The sequence below is a fragment of the Labeo rohita genome, chromosome 1, assembly GCF_022985175.1.
Source record: "Labeo rohita strain BAU-BD-2019 chromosome 1, IGBB_LRoh.1.0, whole genome shotgun sequence".
Taxonomy (NCBI): domain Eukaryota; kingdom Metazoa; phylum Chordata; class Actinopteri; order Cypriniformes; family Cyprinidae; genus Labeo; species Labeo rohita.
The window spans coordinates 46,543,625-46,555,985 of NC_066869.1; positions in this window are offsets into that span (position 1 = coordinate 46,543,625).

Here is a 12,361-nt window from a genome sequence, read left to right on the forward strand (position 1 = left end):
ATGAATGACTGTATGAGCATACGCTGAAAGCTCATGGAAAAAAAAAAAAAATATATATATATATATATCTTTTTCTTACAATTCAATATCAGGCCATCAGATTACACATTGAAATAAGTTTCTGTTAAGTGTCATCCAGCTGCCATTAAGTGTGATATTTTGAAGTTTCCATAAATAGCCTCAGTGGGGGTGGAAACTTAGCGGTTAATGTCTGAGTTTTCGTGCATAAAACTTTGCATCTTAAAAGTTCGTGCTCACAGAGAGTCAAATCTGTCAGCCAAAGTGCATTTCGCAATGTTAAGAGCCCTCAGAAAAATAAGGCACCGCTGAACCATCTACTATAACATAATGATGTCAAATTACACGGCTACTTTTGAATGCGTGTCAATGTAGAAAGATGCTTTTAGCCCAGCCGGAACTAACTGCCAAAACTAACCAGCCAAATCTTGACCGCCTGAATATGACAAGAGAAAATTATAGATTAGGCTTTTTATTTTTTTCTTCTCGCTTTTTAAAAAATTATGAATGACTTTCACTCCATCTTATTGGGACATATGAACGAGGTGCCCTTTCCCCATCTCAGAGCCCTCTCTGTTTTAAACATCCCAAACAGATGGGATACTCTGACAACAACACACTGATCGAGCAGCTGTGAGATGATGTACACAAGCAAATAATGAATAATCAGAAGCTGAGCTCCAAGTGCCTCACATTAATAGCAAGGTGTTCTAATTAGTTTCCCACAACTGCTCTGGTTCAATCTCTGAGCAACAGTTCTGATGAATGTGACTCCCCGAAGAACGCTGACAATGATCGGTGTGTGAAAATAGTTGGAAATTGTGGAGCAGTTTGCTTTTACATCACAGTGACTCATTTGGCAGATGCTTTAATCTAACATGACTTGCACTGCATTAATGCATGCACCAGGTACAAGATATGCGTTACAGAGAAATCAAACCTGTGACCTAAGTGTGAATCTGTGACCACATGAAAATAATGCATTAATAATACTGTAAATAATCAGCACATATATTTCTATTGCATTGTCCTCATTGACTGTACACACACACACATTATGATGTCTAATTAACAAATCAGTTAATGCATTTTTAAAAATGAATGAATAAATCAGTCAAACCAATTATTTATTATTAATAATATTATATTTTAATGCAAGACACTATACTTTTTTGTAATAATTACAGCATACATATTTACGTCTTTATTTTATTGCACGTTATCCATTTGTGTTTCAATCATAATAATTAATAAAATAAAAGGCTGTTTTATTTTAGTTTTTTTTCCCCTTCCTTCTGCACTGAGCCAAAAATCTCCATTCAGCAGCACATCTACATACATCTACTGCACACTTTACAGTTTTATTCCTATCTACGTTCTTGACATTTTTACAGAAAGCATTGTTCAGATATCACAAGCCTGATTTTTGCAAAACATTACATTCCTAAATATAGTGAAAATATATATTTTTTTCTGACTGTTAAATGTATTTTCTAATTTATGGGGTGATAGAAAGATATCCAAAAATTCCTCCTTAAAAAAAAAAAAAAAACTTTGACTATAATATGTTGACAAACAATGTATGCAAATTAGTTTATGCTTAATTGAATAATTGGATAAACTTATTTGCATATTCTAACAATATTAAAAAAAAACTGCACATAAAAAATTAATAAATAAATAAAATAAAAGTATACAACTCCTATTAAAATATTAAATAATTGTTTAATGCTGTTAAATTATTTCACACAGTTAATGTTTTTACCTTATTTGACACTTGAAATAATTTGCCTCACTGATCGTTTTGTGGAGTTTTAAATCTTAGGAACAATTTGGCGTACAGTGAATCTTTATTCCTGCAAACATGCCACTTGGTCAGGAGCCTGAGAAAACCGGTTTGTACCATTAAGTTTAAGGTCCATCCCATAACATACAGAATTGCCCCATTTTGAAAGAGGCATCCAAGACATGATTTGTCCTGTATTTTAAAACACGGTGGAAATCAGACTTTGGAATTTCCACCCCTTATTTTCCAACAATAATGTGGTAGCTGAAACTGCATGCACAAGCACAGACTTCACAACCTGTGCAAACCACATATGAGACCCTGGACCACAAAACACAAAAAGTAGCACGGGTATATTTGTAGCAATAGCCAAAAATCACTAAAGTATTAAGTAAAGATCATGTTCTGTGAAGATATTTTGTAACTTTCCTACTGTAAATGTATCAAAAAAACTTAATTTTTGATAGGTAATATGCATTGCTAAGAACTTAATTTGGATGACTTTGAAGACAATTTTCTCAATATTTTTTTGCACCCTCAGATTCCAGATTTTCAAACAGTTGTAACTCCAAATATGGTCCTATCCTAACAAACCATACATCAACGGAAAGCTTATTTATTCAGCTTTCAGATGGCATTTAAATCTCAGTTTCACAAAATTGACCCTTATGACTGGTTTTGTGGTCCATGGTCACATATAGTATATTTGAAATGGCATTTGTGCTGCATGACACTTCAGAACGCTGTATTTGCAAAAACCCTTTAATAGGCTAAGCCATTTTCTTAAGTTCATGTACATCAGGTCTTCTGCCTATTACCTGATTGTCACTTATTGTTTAGATAAATAAAAAGACATTTGCTACTTTCCAATGCTTTCCTCAATAAACATCTGATTTGACCTTTTTGTTAATCTACAGAAACTCCTGCTTTTATTGACATTCACAGGATAAGCAGATTTTATTAAATTTAAATAATAAACTCTCATTAAATAATAAGCATTTGTGCTACAGATGTTAACTTTCCAATTCCCACACCTGAGCTGGAGTCTCAGAAACGCTCCTGCACTTATTCAGGACGCATTTGATTTCCAGTCATTTCAATCCCTCAGAATTTATCAGCCGAGCGTACAACACATAAAACTTTAGTGCGATAAAAGTTGAACGCGTCTACAGACGAATCGATACCTGCACAGGAATCCTTCAAGTTATTGGCAGTCGACTGGGCGCTCTCTGATAATATGACTCACTAGCCCTCACTTAAACCCATTCAGGCCCCATTATGTGTGTCCATTTCTCATTACTGGCAGGCGGCAGGCTGGATGAACTTGCGCTGATCATTTTTACGAGCCGAATGGAGATTGTTCCTGCTGAAAGAGGCCTTTGGAAACAATCTAATGCATAATGATGAACATTCTTTTTCCTCCGGGGACTTGGTGGAGTTCATGTTCCCCAGACCCCTTACGGTGCATCAGATGTCTAATTATTGTTCTAAAGTGACACGCATGTTCGCGGAAGTTGGTGACGGAATATATTAAGGCATAAGAGGGAACCGTGCGGCCAGGTGTTGTCTACCTTGCTGATGTCCTTGTCTTTGCGTCCATATGGCGATGAGGCATCCATATGCATGGAGTTTTATAGGCTGCCGTATCCACGCCGCTACTTCTTAGTCTTGCCTGTCATTGCCTTCATCAGAAAGACGCTCTTCCAGACTTGTGAAGGTAATGACAGAGAAAGATTTCAGACACGCACGATGTGTTGTTCTACAAAGAAAATTGATTTAGTTTCTGTGCATGTTTCTGAAAACATTCCTGCTACTGTATGCAGTGCATTTTCACATCCCTTAATCTTAATGTAGATAAAACACTACATTTGCATTTTTTTAATCACAATATCATAATTGAGCAAACATAGGGGTGAATTTTAAATAGTTTCTCGTACTTACTTTGGTTTGAGTGGCTGTTGTCATTTTTGTCATGTCCTCAAGATGCACTGATTGCTACAATGAAAAACTGCCAATTTATTATGAAGGATGTTTCTTCATTTTTTTCCCTTTTCACTAATCAAACTTTTCCAAAGTATTTTATTTTATCAGTTTGATAATGGTCATTTGTTTATTTATTTATTTTTTTGTCTCCAATTCACTTTACATCCTGTAAATAAAATCCCTTTAGCAAAAGAAAAGCCACTTCCTGAATGACATCATCATTCAGGAAGTGACATCATCTTGGAGGATAAAACAAAACAAGTGTTAGCAATAAATTTGATTTCTTCTGTGATGTGTTGTGGTGTTATTTGCTTTGTGTTAGAAGTTAAAACTATTTATTTATGAGAAAGCAACTTTTTTCATGTCATTTTGAAATTTTAAAAATCTAAAAAAGGTTTTTTAGAAAAAAAAAATAATGTTTCTACTTCAACTTGTTTCTCAGAAGTGTGACTTTATATCACAACTTTATTTTGCATAATTGCAACTGTATCATAACTTTGACATTATATCTTACAACTGTGGACCTTTTTTTCTGATTGTGACTTTCTTACAGTTTGAATTTCTATCTCACAATGTGATTGTATTTTAAACTTTATCTTAAAATGACCTGTTTCACTTTTTTAATTTGAGGTGAAAACTAACTTCCATAGAAATGTTTTGAAATTATGAAACAAACTTATTAACTTTCAAAATGCAAAGTTACTGCACAAATGGAGTAAACTGCAGAAAATGGATTCATTTCAGCTCAGTTGTCATAGCTTTAGTGCAATTATGCTGCATTAATAATTTTCAAAGCTCTAGGAAAAGTAAATCAATACTCTGATTATTTCAGTTCTGACGCCCTAGTGTTCTTCATTTCATATTGCATTCACCGAATCATATCACCCGGTGTGAAAAGAAATCATCTCCACTCTCAGGCTGAGCTTTGCAAGGTGATAATACTGGTTTTTATCACATATTGCTTGTTTGCTCGCACAATCGCTATCAGCGGATTTCAGCAGCATCTGCATTCAGCTTGCCGAGGCAAACTTTACAAGCTTTGTAATGAATTTCACATGGTGTGAAAGTACAATGTCAAGGTTCTTTCTGTGGGGCAACTCAGTGCTAACGTTGCATCATTTCCTTTGTAGAGTTGCGTCTTTGCCAAGAATTGAATTTCTGGCCTTGACCAATCTTGCAATATCTGTGTGACACCTGAGTGCCTTGTACCAACTGTGTGGGGCTCCAAACAAAGCTGGAAGATTTCAAACTAAATTTCGAGCTGTCTCACTTATCTGTTTGTTGAACCATATATTCACCAGCTGCTTTTATTAGAAATATCACTCTGTCCTTGCAAGCACCTCTGTACCTTCTAAGGTATCAATGACAAATTGCATGTTGGCTTGCATGCAGTGTTTCTAATGTCCACCCACCCAAATTCAGGACAGCAGTTCATCTAGAAATGCACAATTGCATATTTTATGAAGTATGAACAATTACACAAATGTGTTGCAAAATTATAAGATACTAAATAAATTTTAAGTATTATATATATATATATATATATATATATATATGTGTGTGTGTGTGTGTGTGTGTGTGTGTGTGTGTGTGTGAAAATATATCTTGCACATTAATATAACATTTTTGAAATTGGGCTGGCAAGCTTAATGAATAAAAATTTAATTATGTTATTTTTGTGGGCAAGTTTGTATGCAATTAAGTCTTGCTGTCTGAAAAATGTAGCAACATAAAGTGCTTAAAACAAAGTGGGGTTCAAATTTAAGTCAATGGGAAAACACATTTTATTTTACATTTTTTTTTTTCTTGTTTTAAGTGTAAAATCACTATTTATTTATTTATTTATGTAAAACAAAACAAACAAACAAAAAAAAACCCCTCTCATTCACTCTCAGTTAATTATCATGAAAGTGTGTATGAAAGTGTGTGTGTGTATGTGTACTTTTTATTGAGATATAAAGTGTATTTACATGGTAACTGCAATAACAAAAACAATGTATCATGCACATGAATATTACATTTTTGAAACTGGTTGGCAATTGCAATCTTTATTAGGAAGTAAATCTGTTGTTCATGTGACCAAGTTGAAATGCAATTTAGCTTACACAAGTTTAATATATGCTTTTTCACTGACCATAAACATGACATCCATCTTTGGTTGCCCTAACTGTTAGAAATAAAAGCATGGTTGTTTTTCTCTGTGCGACTGGCATTTTTTCAAATAAATAAATAAATAAATAATAAAATAAAACAGGATCCCCCATATACTGGAGACCATAATCATTGGACATAGTCAAATAATTGTGTCTTTTAACCATAGTTTGGTATGCAGAACATTTCTCATTAGTCAAAAAATGGATTTCCCACCTAATATGGTACAACTGACAACTCAACTTTTAATCTCAAAGGCTGAAGTACATGCACTGCACTAAATGATAATTATAGCACATCTTATGTATGCATAATGTTGCAGCATGTGACAAGATTTTCTACAGTGACCCAAAGCGGTCAAGTCCACCTCGACACAATGTTCACCCCAGTGGGGCCAACTTCAGCATGCATGCTCTGACAGCCAAGGTCACAAGAACAAACCTGCTCTAACCCGATTGCTTCGCCCGGCCTGATGCGAAGACAGCGATATATGCTTGTCAAGCGGGATTACGGGTGCTCACCCATGCAGAAAAGGCAGTTACTCCCAAGTGCACATCTCCAGCTTTGGCAGAGTGCTATCAGGCCAGACCATAAATGAATGTATATTACTTGTTGTCACTTTCTTGATTGTGTATGATAGCGTAAATCTAGACTATTTTTGGATGTTGTCATAAAGTAAACGTCGACAAAATTGTTTGAAACTTATAGTATACTTATCCGGCTTGCATTACTAGACTTCCCAGAGCTAGAGGAGATAGCGGAGAGTTAGAGAGAGATGAAGTCAAAGGGTTTTTGCTGTTTAAATTGCTGTGGTTTGTGGAAAAGGTTAGAGCTCTTAACACACTACTCTCAAGACTATATTCGACGTCTGTGCGTGCAATGCATTTTCGGAACGCCGCTGACATTTTTAGAGCACAATTTCAAAGTTCAAAGGAATGAACCTCTTAGTTCTCAATATGTGCTTCTTTGTTGTTTCACAAACCCGCCGCTGTACGCGTGAGATTTGTGTGCATTTCTTCCCAAATAAAACTGAGCTTACTGATTAAGAAGCAATTAGCCTTGAGGCCTTACCAAACAACTCAAGAAACATAATGCTTTTCTGCAGCGCCTACACTGCAGGTCTTTTTAAGAGATGGTCAACACTGTGAGTTCGTCCATTGTTATCTTGTAGCACTATATTGATTTGTAGCTGGTGGGCTCTATTACTGATAAAGGACAGGGGCGGGTTGAATTGCATTGCAGTGTATAAGGAACCAGACAAATCAAGAAATATTGACGACTACAAGATCTTGTAATTAGAGGCATTTGTAAGAAGATGATATGGAGGCGCATCTCTGTTTTGGCGTTACATAACGGTTCTGTTGCAAAACCTAGTGAGCTGTCTTACTGTCTACTGCATATATAGGCTGGTAACTTCCAAATTGGCAACTTAACTAATGTGCAACTTCGTAAGTGACCAGTTTGAAACACTATAGAGTCATATATTACATATATTGCATATACAGCAGGTACTATATAGGCACCTTCTACAAACGGTACGTTTCAACTGAAGCACATGAGATTTGACTCTCAACTCATGTCAATAATGCAAATAAATAAATAAATAAACTAACATACAAAAAATATATATATTCTTAATGGGTTTGTCACATTGTACGGTTAAAATATGTTTTAAAAATCTTTGAAACAATCCTAAATATTAAGTATTGTTTTCAGAGTATATACTGTATATACATAATTTTGAACTTTTGAAATATAATTTTTGACTTATTTTTCACAAGTACTCATGTACAGCATGTTTCAGATGAAAATGATAAATCTTGTTTTCAGAGAATTCACTTTTAATATAAGTGCATTTTTTGGCGTTAAAATTAAGTGGGGAAAATAAATGTACAAAAATGTTATTTACATGTACAAATACATAAAAATACATTTAAAACATATTCTAGATACAATTTATGAAACCTAGTTTTAACATCTTATGCAGTATTGCTTTATTAAAGAAATAATAATAATAATAATAATAATAATAATAATAACAACAATAATAATAATAATAATAATAACAACAACAACAACAACAACAACAATAATAATAATAATAATAAAATGACATTTTTATACTGTTTTCTATGTTAGGTCACAATACTCTGTTAAGCATAAAATACTTAGTACATACAGTGTTATTTTAGTGCTATTTATGTATTTATATTACTTATATACTGTTATAGTATATAATAGTATCTGTAATTGTCATTTATATTAGTTTTCATCTAATATTTGTATTTTATTTTATTTATGTTTTTATTTACATTTTTTAAGATTTTTAGTTTTAATAGTTTTAATGAAACTGAACACACACTTACTGAGTAATTATTTTTTTAATACTTTTCAGTGAATAGGACTGATCAACATCCACAAACTAACTAGCTTTTTCCAGTGTCTTGGGTGAAATTTCTTTATTTGGCCTCTTTAAAATACTCCTAATGCAAGCACATGACAGCATGTTTATTGTTACATTATGTTATATAAGGTGACATTTAGTTTATATTTGTGGCTTACATTTTGCCTAATTGAAACATAATATGCAATAATGCACATCACATCATTGCAGAAATATCGCTGTTATGATTCATACTCGGATGACCTATTGTTTGCCTTCTCAGTATTAATTTTTTAAGGATATAACCTATGTAGATAATTATGCAATTAGCGTCAGATTCATAAATACCCTTGCGGCAAAGAAGCGCACACAGTGCTCACCTCTCCTGCCCACTCAAAACTAAACAGAACCATTGTTCATTTGGGTTTCTTTCACTTGCTGTCCATATCTATCTTTCTATCTGTCTAATATCCTCTCCTGTCTTTTCTTCCCGTCTATCTCTTGTTTATGTTGTAAAAAACCCCGAAGATTGATCTGCCGTATTGTTACTTACTGCATGCACTATACGAGCTCTCAAGCGTTCATGTATTGAGTCGCCCACTGGATGCATTATACATTCAGAACTGATATTGACTAGTTTACCGCTGCCTTTCTAATCAAGCCTATAATAGAGCTAATTATTTATCTTAACACACCTCAAAACAAGGTCAGCATGACAGTGTGAATTATTCAGAGGTTTAAAATGAGCTTGTAGCTTGTGGATGTTGTTGTGAAGCTCAAGAGACTTTTAAATGGTTTGACAGCTGTATTCTCCCAATAATGCTTTGACCAAATTAATACTGTGAAGGACAGGCCTCTGAAGTGGACATGACAAACCACATTGATGACAGATACAGGAGCCACTTTGCACCAGCAGACTGTTCTCATGAACATTTCATGCTGAATTTACATTTGTGTTGGACGCCCAATACAATCCTACAGTGTCTACCAGTAGGATATATAGAGAACAAGTTTTCATTTTTTTTTTTTTTTTTCCCAGGAACATCTGTAGGTATTTTCCAGAGTGCTGTCTGTTGAGATTTGGCTCATTTTGCATTGGTTAGTCGCCTTCATGTAATTCAAAATGAGCTGATAAACAGCATGTTCGTACATGAAAGCAGTCTTCTAATGTCACACGATAGGGTTGTGTAAAAAACGTGTCACATGAATGGAGAAATACACACAAAATGACAAGTATTCACGTAAACACACTCGGTTATGTCTTAAGTGAACACAGACATTGCATCTGTGCATTCAGTTTTAAAGGGACAGCACCTTGTTAAAATCTGGCAAGGGGCAACAGATGAAAATTAGCCATTGCAGCTAAATCTGGCTTATTTACAGTATTTTACTGTTGATTAATGAACACTGACCCTATTAAATAAATAAATAAGCAACAAAACAAAGACAGAAAATCACTCACTGCTCTTCACTGAATCAATTTGGTAGACCTAATAAAGATTAATCTAAATTTATTTATACAAATAAATATGGTTGTTTGAAAAAAATGAAGAATATGGTAAACAAGTTGTTATAAAGAATACGTAATTAGCCAATATAACCATTTGTATTTCATTGAAAAGAAGACCATGTTCTTGTTCTTTATGAGAAGTGGTTATGAGATGTTGTGTGTCACCACAGTTAAATCAGTGTGTATCCTGATAAAATCCTAACATTAAACCCACAGAGTTTGGACATTTTAGAGAAATGCTTAATAAATGCATTACACTAAAACTAACCCCATTAAACTAGACTAAAACTAAAACAATTCAGATGACTAAAATATGACTAAAACTAAATGACATTTTAGTCAAAACACTATGACTAAAACTAAATCAAAATTTGCTGTCAAAATTAACACTGTTCACGGTCCTGTCAGTTATTTTTCTATTTTCCACTTTTCAGTTTAACTATTCTGTAGTTGAGAAAGAGGCTTAGGATCAATGTCAGTTCCATTGGTCATTTACACTGATCATAATCCACTCATTTATTTTCATTTTTTGTGGCGTCCAAATCAAAGATTGACTCGTTGGTGCCTTTTTCTACAATCGTATGCCCTTGATATCTGACATATTAAAGGTACTGACAATGTGGTGGCTGATACATTGTCTAGAGCTTGAGCATGTTTTGTTTGCCTGTGGTTACTGAGGATATTGGGAGTTTGACAGAGTGGTGGGTGTCTTCCAGTAATTAACAGGGGTTTAACAGGTGTAGGGTTAGGTTGGTTTCCAGACGCCATTTTCTATGATGGAGGGTGTGATGAACCCAGTGCGGGTCATATTTGTGATGTATTAATAACGTATGCATGAGGTGGTTTTTGACTTGTGTGAAAATAAGTTAACGTGCATAATGGGAGATGGAAACACATTTTCTAAATAAATTCCTCCATTCCTCCAAATCGTCTGACTTTGTGCATTTGCGCAATGGGACGGCATATCTTCCCCTAGCCAGTGGACCAATCTTGTTGTACAGGATCTGAAATGTTGTTATAGTCATTCTGAAATGCCTGAGCAAAGCCTGTCATCAAAGTTTTTCTGTGTAATTGCCTTAGAGAACTGTCTTACACGACTGCGTTCCCACATAGCAGGCATCCACCTCCGAAAGCAACGACTGCATTTATTGTGTTTCGTCTGCTGGCTCTGAGGCACAAGTAATTTATTACATATGAAAATAATTATACTCAGTGGTTTCTCCTACTTTTCTTAGTGATATTTAGTGCCAGTTTATCAGAAAGTTACGATTTTGCTCTCTTTGAGTCATTAGATGGAACGGGTGCTTTTAAGCAGTTTCCTTCCGTCTCTGCAGGGCCTCTTCTCCTAGTTTAGTTTTTAGTTGTTTGAGATGTTGTCTTTTGTTTTTCTGTGATTTGCTTTTGCTTTTAATAATAAGATGTTTTTTGATAACTTATCTGTTTTGCCTCCTTCTTTGTCATGGCTTGCGAGCCGATTGCAGCATTTTATATTATTGAACATGCATAAAAAAAATACACATACAACTGATTGATGGTCACATTTCTTCTGGAATTAGTAGGTCTTTAATGATCTACGCTTAGAAAATTATACCCCTGAGTTAACCAGTCTACTACAATCAGCTATTCTCCGTTCCTCTGTCGGTTTCTTGATGAGCATTTCTTTCACGCTTTTTCTCAGCAGAGGTGACGGCACTTCTCAGTACGCAATCAATCATTAGGTCCGGCCACCAGATTAGGACTGGACTCACTGGGTGCATGTGCTCTTTGAGCTGTAGGGGGTGAACTGACTTCCTAGAGATTCAGGATGTGATACAGCAGCAGTTCAAAGGACTGAGCCATTGTACCAGCAGAAAGCAAGTCTAAGGCAGGAAATAAGGGTCTAAAGGGATGATTGTGAGTCATATTCACATTTTCACGTAGCCTTTTATCCTTTGATAATGTGGATTTATGCATTTGGTGGGCTTTGCGTATTCCATTGACGTATGCTTCTATTTATGCAGACGCAGCAACTGGTACTGTAGATGCTTCCTGAGGGCAAAGTGCTTTCCTACTTTTTTTTCCCTCTAGTATAATTTTCTCTTTAGTATTTATTTTCTGGTCAGTCCAGTGACTTCGCAAACAAAAGCTTAAATCAAAAACCTAAGTCAAAACTCAAAATAATTTGGACCATTTTCACTGCAGTTGCAATTTGGAATTTTTGTAATAGAATTACTTCAAGACAAGGACCATCTATATAGCAATGCTAGATTCAAAGATCATCAATATCAGGTTGAGGCAAGTTGTCACATTTATGTAATGTTGTTTTAAATACAATTTCAGCATTTTTGCAGTTTCATGAATTGTTCTGTTTTATAATTGTTTATAACTTATATTTATAACTGTCTATATCTTATAGGGTACGACAAGGCGCCACGGGGTAAAAGGCTTTGATTTTATTTTCCTCTAAACCACTAGATGGCAGAAAAACATGGCGTAGCACTTTTCACAACATCAGCTTTTCAAGATGCATGTGCAAATTTGGCTGATCCTT